The sequence below is a fragment of the Camellia sinensis genome, chromosome 12, assembly GCF_055761805.1.
Source record: "Camellia sinensis isolate YWXY chromosome 12, ASM5576180v1, whole genome shotgun sequence".
Classification (NCBI taxonomy): domain Eukaryota; kingdom Viridiplantae; phylum Streptophyta; class Magnoliopsida; order Ericales; family Theaceae; genus Camellia; species Camellia sinensis.
The window spans coordinates 149505667-149513564 of NC_138972.1; positions in this window are offsets into that span (position 1 = coordinate 149505667).

Consider the following 7898-nt stretch of genomic DNA (forward strand, 5'->3'; position numbering starts at 1 on the left):
ATCCTTATCTTGGTTAAGTCCCCTCTTTGTCTTAGGACTCTTGTCCCTTATCTGCCTATCTCGGATTCCGATATCTTCGGGGATAACCTCGGCAACTCCGAGATCATCTCGGCTTAACTACCACGACACGTGGCACCTCGGCTGACACGTCGGCGTCACCACGCCACGTGTTGGTATTCAGAAAATATATCCCCACAAATACTTATGATGGTTCATTTTACACTTTTCTTAATATTTCTCCTCCACGTAATAGAAACAAAGAACCAAAAGTGAATTTTTTTACTATCAATATATACCATCTAAAGTTTGAATCTAAGTAGCCAATCAATTCAAGATTATCAGACTTCATAAATGTGAGCAAATAATCTTTTATTCTTTATGATTACCTTATCACTTCATTATTTTAGCATTAAGTTTCTTACAATAAATATATAAAGAATCGTTTCCATTCCAATTGATTTTATAAATTTTTTGCATAAGACTGGATTTATTTCCTTTCAGAATATAGATAACTTTATGTGAATATTTCTTCATTTTGAATCTGTATAGAACTTTTAATATATACCTTCTGAGGCAATCTCAACAATTCATGTAATTTTTTCAGAAATATTTCAATTTCTATCACATAGATTGTCTTACTAATATATTTCATTTCGAAGCTCTTAAAGAGAAATTTCTTAACTCGTGCAATAAATCACGTATATTATTGATAAGCAAAATATCATCAACATACAAAATCGTAAATATAAACTCGCTCCCACTGATCTTTGGATATGTACACTAATCAAAAATATTTTCTTTAAATCCAAAGGAAAAATAGTATCATAAAACTTAAGATACAATTTTTAGAAAGCTTGTTTAAGTCCACAAATTAATTTTTTAAGTTTGCAAGTCACATTTTCATTTTTCTCAATAGAGAAACCTTTGAGTTGATCTACACAAATTCTTCATCTAAACTCTCTTTTAGAAAACTAATTTTCACATATACACAAATCAATATCATAATGAGTTACTAATGTCATAATGATTCTAAATCAGTCCTTTAAGATACAAGTGACAAAAAAAACATCTCATTGTAATCAATGTTTACTTTATGAGTAAAATCTTTGGCCACATATCTAGTATTATATCATTTTATATTGCCCTTAGAACAATAAATATTTCTGTATCCTTAGGCAATTCAATGAAATCCCAAATTTCATTCTAGTCTATTGATTTCAACTCATCATTCATGACATCAATTCCTTTAGTAGAATCAATACTTTCTATGGCTTGTGACAATAAAACCAGGTCTTTACTTATCCCAATATTATAATAAGATTGTTATAGATATACCACATAATCATTCGAAATGATAAATCTATTTACCTTATGAGATCTTCTTAATATTATTTTTTGTGTTTCTTCTACAACTTTTCATTGGTGATAATTACAGTATGGAATAATTGATTATTCATTTGTTGTTCCAAGACATTAAGTTGTTTAACAACTATAGGAACAACAATTTCCTTCAAATTATGGATAATGATACTTGTATCCAAACTTATTGAATAATCACATTTCATAATTTATCACTCCTACTGATTTCACCATTCTCATTAAATTTGATATTATCGGTTTCTGTAATTCTTGTACTATGGCCAATATAGTAAAACTAATACCCTTTGAATTTTCAAGATAATCAACAAAATAACCACTGATTATTCTGAAATCCAATTTCTTTTTATGTGGATCAATAATTCTAATTTTTGTAGACAACCCCAAACATGCAGGTGTCTTAGTTCAGTTTCCTTCCTGTTCACAATTCAAAATGAATGTTTGGAACTGCCTTACTAGGAACCAGAGTATAATAATATTTCTCAGCTACATCATTCTGCTGAGGCATTCACAAATATTATGTCTTTCATAGAGTTTAGCAAATAGACTTGTACTTTACACTATCTTTATATTTTCACATTTTTATTTAATTTCCTTTCTTCCTTGATAATGTATACCTCAATGATATCAATTTGCTAGAGATCTTTTACGCAATAAATAAACAAAATCATGAAGTGAAAATTCATCTATAAAAATATTTTTTCGCGCCCCCTTTTAAAAGGTTCAAAAGAAAACCCTACAGTTCGAACTCTGGCAGTTCTGAATCTAATCTCATACGTGCAATGTAAAATTGATAAACACCAAAGAATCCAAATCCGGCAAACCTTTTGGAAAATCTATTTGTGAATAAAAAATGTCAAAATTGGACTGGTTTACCAGATACAGAGTCGCTATCTAAATATTTTATTTTGAAGAAATTTACGAAACCTATGACTCGTGCCAAAGGCCACGTGTCCGTCATCACCAAAGTTGCCTCGGCTCGGGAACTTGGGTACGAAAGGGGAAGGTCATGAATTGAGCACCCCCACTCGCCCGATCAAAGATCGGCCTCTACTAATCATAATATGATTTTTATGAACATTATGTACTCTTATTCCGGTTATGAGGCTAGCTTTACTATGTGATACGCACAAGTAAGTATAGACTAATTTACTCGATTTGGAACGATTCAAGTTCATGTTTGTTTTTGATAAAAGGGTTTGAATTTGCCACCTCGAGTGGGCTTAAAGTTTGCGAATTTTCCACTCAACAAAGTCGGCTTAAAAACTATAAATTTGCCACTAGGCATAGTGGGCTTAAAATTTACATTCGTTGAATCGTTCCAATTCAAACAACAAGCCTTCATCCACAGGCATTCAAGTAGTTTAGCAAGTAAGCATTTAGCCTTATGACAAGCATGCTAGTCATGGCAATCACTCATATTCATGTAAGTATGCTAAAGCACTAAAAACTCACATAGCACTCCAAACCAAAAAGCTATAAGTTAGAAAAATATGCATGATTCCTATCTATGCAAAATGACTAATGCAACGCATGTGAAGAATGCAACTAATAGGCTCAGCTACTAATATGGCATATGATTCAATTAAATAACATGCGATTAAACACGTATTCTGTTACGCCCTAAAATTTGGACAATTAAATATTAAATTAGGACTAAACCCCAATCAATATTCCATCATCCAAATCCTAGGGGTGAAACAAAAAAACTAAACGCAAACCAAACCATCCATAATAAATTCATAACTAACCAATACCTCAAACATTAAAGTAACAATACGTAATCAAAGTAACTTAAATAATGTACGATTACAAATCATGCCAAAATATCTCAATACTAAGGTTATAAAAAAAATACATAAACTACTAACAACCATAAGCTCACGAAAAACAAAAAAAGTTCAAACGGCATGTCCTACGATCATAGCTATTTCTTGTCACCACCATAGCCTCAACTAATCCTGCAAAGGGAGCTCGACTGCGATCAAACAGAACGCACCCGAGTTGCCAAGAGACAAAACGGTTAGTATACAGGTATACTAGTATGATTACAAGATTTAACACCCACGTGTCCACCAGACATAAAAAAATAAAAAAATAAAACATTTAATTCTTGTTACGGGACAAGACAAGTAGTTCCATCCGCACCAAGACGAATAGGTAGTTTCTTGAGATACGATGGCATTTAGTTTCTTGCCCGTACACCACGGAATATAAATTGAACATTAAATAAACAAAATAGAAATACAAATATGGTGGGTCAGCCCTGCATAAAAAGTTAGTAAGACTCACCATCCTGCAAAATAAAGTTAGTATAATTTAATCTTAAGTAGCTTGCTAAAGAAATATAAAAATATACCGTTTCATGCTTAAATAATTCGAATTGACCAAAACTCAAAGAACAAAAGTTGTACAGAATCAAATTTTCTAAAAGACTAAGCAGACGAATTTGGTAGAAACTGAACAGGTTAAGAAACAAACTTGATATAAAAATCTAGACAGAATTCAATAAAAAAAATCTGAAGCTGAAAACAAACAAAAAATGCTCTAAGATGATTTTTTTTCAAAAAAGTTCAAAACACAAAAAGTGTGCAGAATAATATTTTACTTCAATTTACACGAAACCAATAAAAATGAGCTCGTTTCGTGGGTTAAAACAACCTATAAAATCTGCATTACCAAAATAAATCAAACCGACAATAACCAAGGTCATCCAATTATAAGTTCTAATCGATCTTTTTAATAAAAAGGTAAAACACAAAAGTTGTCCAAAATCACGTATACATGCCTCTACTCAAATTTCATAATTTATTGAGGTCAATTACTACTTTTCAATATGTACAAATCAATAAACTCATAATTAAATTCTTTGTACCTTAACTCTAACACTTCGGCCCTCCACTTCCGGCTTACACATATATCCCATGCGCCTCCCGTATACCTAACACCGCTCCGAAGCCAAACTTGCACGGGGATATCGTCCCGAGTTTGACTCACACCCTTCGAATGGTTAGTATATACGTACGCGAGTAAATCAAAGCACTCGTCTACACATGAGAACGAGCCAACAATATATATATACACAACATCTTACTCATGAAAACAACATAACAATGCCAAGCCTAAGGCATTCAAATAAATCTCATAATCCTCACTTTTTTTTTTATACACTCTTTCTCACCATCACTCAAATAAAACAATAATCCATGAAGTTATGGTAGAGTATAAGGAATTTATCTATGGGTTCCTAATTAATTTTAATTTCATATATTTGGGAATGTGATTATAATCATAAAATAAATACATATAAAAACCATAAACATTACATATACATCTAACCAAATAATGAAATCAATCCATCATCTACATGCAAATACAAAATCAAACCAACATCAAATAAATAAAAATAAATAAATACAAACAACAAATCAATCCATCATCTAACCAATATCTATGGATTTTAAGTTTATTCCAATTTCATATAATTATGAGTGTGATTAAAACCATAAAATAAATCCATATAAAAACCCTAAACATGGCATACACAACTAATCAAAATAATTAAAATTAATCAATAAACTAATAACCCTAAACGTTGTATACACAACTAAACAAAATAATTAAAATCACTCAATCAATCATCTAAAAATCTTAAACCTTACATACACAACTGATCAAAATAATTAAAATCGATCAATCAACTAAAAACCCTAAACTTGATATACACAACTAAACAAAATAATTAAAATCAATCAATCATCTAAGAACTTTAAACTTTACATACATCACTAATTAAAATAATTAAAATCAATTAATCATCTAAGAATCCTAAACTTTACAAACACCATTAACCAAAATAATTAAAATCAATCTATCATCTTTATGTAAATACAAAATCAAACTAACATTAAATAAATATAAATAAATAAATAAAAATAACGAATTAAACATAAATTAAAAGGAGTGAATTTTATACTTACAATATTTTTTTAAAGATCAAAAAAATATTTAAAAGATTAATAGAGCCACTAATCATTTAACCTAATTGATTATTATATAATATAACACCCTTTTGTTTGTTTTTCTTTTTTTATATAATATTATATTATACAAATACAATGTATATAAATATATTATATATGATCAACACATATATATATATACATATATATATAACACCTTTTATATACATATATAAAATATATATAAATATTTAGATTAATTATATATAATTAACTAACATATTAAATTAATTAAGTATCACATTAAATTAATTAAATAACACATTAAATTATCATGTAACCACACAATTAATAAAAACAAAAATAAAATAAAGTAATAATATTAAATAATGACTTACGAAAAATCAAGGTAGCTACATATTCAAATAATTATTAAAATAACAATGCAGTTTGAATGATGCGCCGAGCCTTGGTACATTCAAGACAAATGAATATGTGTAAGCATAAGGTATGCTAATTGAAAAATGACCCTAATCTAATCATAAAAAACGATTAAATAAAAGAGAGAAAGACGCGAGGTTGGAAGACATACACGTTATTACATTTTGCTCTCACGAAAGAGAGTCCGAATGAATAAAGCAAAGCTAACTAGCAACTAATTACGGCTAAGCTAATTAAGCTAACTATTACAAACTAAGTGAAATAAATAGTTAAACTAATTAACTAATTATTACAACACTTTTAATTTAACTAACTAGTAAGCTTACTAATTAAGTTACAACACAAATGCAAGCAAACTAAGTAATTAAAGTATATAATTACGCTGCCACTACTCCGCTTCAAGAAATAGAAGATGCACATGCTCGGATACCACCCGAAAAGGCCTCCGTTTTGTTCTCGAAAGCCTCGTTTTGCAGAGTTGAATACTTCCAGAACCATTTTGCTCCACCTTACCAACATTCTACTGAAATCTGCATCAGTGGCCAGCCGGTCATTGGTAAAGACTGCCCGCTATTAAAGTGGCCTGCTGGCCATCTATGGTGCTCTGCCTGCCATAGATGGTGGCCTGCCAGCCACTAATGCACTGATTCAACTTGCTGCAACAGAGAACAAATAGAGCAAAAAGAGGGTATTCCCACAAATTGTTTGCACAACTCACCCCTCATTTTCATGAACAAATCCAAAGAGTTGTGAACTTAAGCCACAAACCACTAACTCAAGCAATTTCATTGCATAATGGCTTGTGATTCAAGAGTTGCAAATTCAATAAATGCAAAATGAGACACAAACCTCCTCATTTTCATAAAAGATCAAGAGAAGAAATTGACCTTGGAGAATTGGATCATTTTATCACTAACAACTATGAAATGATCCAAGTTTCATGTGTTCAATTAACGTCCGATTGAATACATCAAAAACACAACCAAATTCTTATCTTGGCTCACTTTTAGTTCCAAGTTTTAACTATTCATTTTAACTTTACCAACCATTCCTTAATCCAATTAAGTCCAAACAGTGAGTTGAAGTCTTATAAAGGGAAGGAAGCGTCAAACAAGGAGTAGTTTAAAGCGTGAGAAAAGTTTCATGCCTTTGGTAATGAACCCTCAAAAGAGGATTAAACCGTTAAGTATGGGCCTCAATCTTAAGCTTAAAGAATCCTAAGTTTAAAATAACCCTCCAAGCAAATTTAAAAAGTTGAGAAATAAGGGAAGTTGCAGAGCTTTAGGTGCTGAAATGAAGTGCAAAACAACACCAAAACATGCAATCAACTCAAACAAGGAGTGTCTAATGGCCTAAAACACCGAGCTTATGAGGATCTTTACACTATAACCATGGAAAACAAGGCCTAACTGACCCAAACAGCCCAAAAGAGAGCTAAAGCAGTCTAAAACAAAGGCAAAAACATGTTGAAATATAGCTACAAAAAGCTAGAAAATCATGCTAACATATAGAACTAACTAGACTAGCAAACAAGACACAAGGAAGAGAGGCTAACCCCTCCAATTTTGGACTTCAAAACATGTTTTTTGCCACTAAAAATACTCTGAAATTTAGTAGTTAAAAGTCCAAAAAAAGTTGGTTTAAAAGTAGAAAACAAAAGTGCAAAAGCCTTTCAAACAAGAAAGAAAGAAGGGTGAAGCACCCCCTAACTTAAAATGGTCTCACACCATCACTTTTAGTCCACCAAAACAAGTTTTTTTCACAATTCAACAGCAGCCCAAAAACAGTGGGAAAATATAGCAAAATGAGTATGCAAAACAAAATATACAAGACAAGTGCTATACCTCTTCAAAGGAAAAGTAATTTTGGGCAATGAACCAAACAAATGCCACCTTCTAAAGCTCAAACCAAGCCCAAGAAACACGTCTGCTCAGAGATTAGGGGATTTGGTTAAGGGTGTATTGGCAAGAGTGTGGGAATTGTAGACAAATGTGTAGGAAATTTGTAGAGAGAAAGTAAAATTTTGAGTCTAAAATTTTTTAACCTCAAAACATGAGAGAGGGGTCCCTATATATAGAAAACATGAATTCTATACAAGGAGATCCATCCCTCCACGTG